This window comes from Dasypus novemcinctus, chromosome 24 (genome assembly GCF_030445035.2).
Source record: "Dasypus novemcinctus isolate mDasNov1 chromosome 24, mDasNov1.1.hap2, whole genome shotgun sequence".
NCBI classification, from domain to species: Eukaryota; Metazoa; Chordata; class Mammalia; order Cingulata; family Dasypodidae; genus Dasypus; species Dasypus novemcinctus.
The window spans coordinates 31,537,988-31,539,678 of NC_080696.1; the positions used below are offsets into that span (position 1 = coordinate 31,537,988).

At 55.1% G+C, this 1,691-nt stretch overlaps 1 pseudogene; it reads left to right on the forward strand.

Annotated features, from left to right (window-relative positions):
* Window positions 1-280: 280 nt before the first annotated feature.
* Window positions 281-894, forward strand: LOC101412512 (protein lin-28 homolog A pseudogene; annotated as a pseudogene).
* Window positions 895-1,691: the final 797 nt, after the last annotated feature.

Sequence of the window (1,691 nt, forward strand, 5' to 3'; positions counted from 1 at the left end):
AGCCAACAGATTTCTGGTATGTTGCATCAGCACCTCTTTGGTTGACTAATACAATGGGCTACTCAGTGGTCACTCTCACCGAAATACTAGGAGCAGAAACTTTACCTCCCAAACTTCAGCACTAACTGTTCTCTTAAGAGTCCTGCCTGGGCCCTCCCACCTCTATTGTGCCGGGAAGATACAACCTTCTCTTCTCCAAAACACTCCCTTGCCTCCAGACTTCTCTGGGACCAGCAGCCACCCGACCAGAGGCCCTGGGTGGTGTGCTCAGGCGACAACCATGGACTCCATGTCCAACCAGCGATCTGCAGGTGGCTGTGCCAAGGTGCCGGAGGAGGCGCCGGGGAACACGGCCCGAGAGGCAGAGGAGCCGCAGCTGCTGCGTGGTGCAGGCATCTGTAAACCGTTCAATATGCACATGGGGTTCAGGTGCCTGTCCATGACCACCCGCTCCAGGGCCACACCCACCCCCCAGTGGACGTCTTTGTGCAGTAGAGAAACTTGTACATGGAGGGCTTTCAGAGCCTGCGGGCAGGCGAGGCAGTGGGGGCAGAGACTTTAAGAAGTCTGCCAAGGGCCTGGAAACAATCCGTGTCACGGGACCTGGTGGGCTGCTCTGTACTGGGAGTGAGTGGCGGCCAAAGGGGAAGAACATGCAGAAGCCCAGATCAAGAGGAGGCGGTGCTACGACGGTGGAGGTCTAGACCATCATGCCAAGGAATGCCAGCTGCCACCCCAGCCCAAGAAGTGCCACTTCTGCGGGAACATCAGCCATATGGTGGCCTCGTGTCCACTGAAAGCTCAGTAGGCCCCCAGCTGCCAGGGACTCTCTCCATCTTTGGGGAGGAAGAAGAGATCCACAGCCCTGCCCTGCTCGCAGAGGCCCGGGATTGAGCCATGGTGGGTGGGGCAATCCTTTTGCAGTCACAAAGTTCCAAGAAACAGGCATCAATCCGCAGAGTAGGGAAAGTGGGATGGGGTTGGAGGGGGAACCTGGCACTGCCATGGATCTCAGGACACCGTCCACAGCATCACCCTGGGGAGGGGATAAGGCAAAGGAGCTCCACCCATGCTCTATCCAAATGCAAGGTGGGCTTTAAGGATACTTCTCATGCCAGAGTGAAAAAGATTAAGCATCAGAGCAGATTGATGGACCCAACCGAGGAGCCACTACATTCTGCGCAAGTGAATCTCAGGGCGACGGCAGGCTTTCACCAGGTCTTGTCTCCTCAGAGGGTGCTGGGAACTGCCCCAAACAGTGGGTGGTGAGGACAGGCAAGAGCGGAAGCTCCGAATTACCTGAAACAGGCCTCCTCCTTGGGCCCCTGAGAGCTAAAAGGCGGGGATCATAAGGCAAACAATCAAAGAGCCAACACCTGGGGCCCCTCCCCAACATTAGGAAGGGGGAGGAGGAAAGGGTTTAAAAAGACCTAACATGGGGCTCCACGCACAAGTCTTACCCTGTGGCAGGCCTGCAACGCATGTCTCCGGTTGTGTACTTACCTCGTTTGTAGTTTTCTTGTTTCTTCAGGAACTCTTTCCTCCCTTGCCTACCATGAAAACATACAACACAAAAAATCAGGGGGCCTTAGAGGTGAGGGTTTATCTCTGGACTCTCACTCCTATTCCACTGATCAATGTGTCTATCTTGATGCCAGCACTATGCTGTTTTGACCACAGTAGCTTTGTAA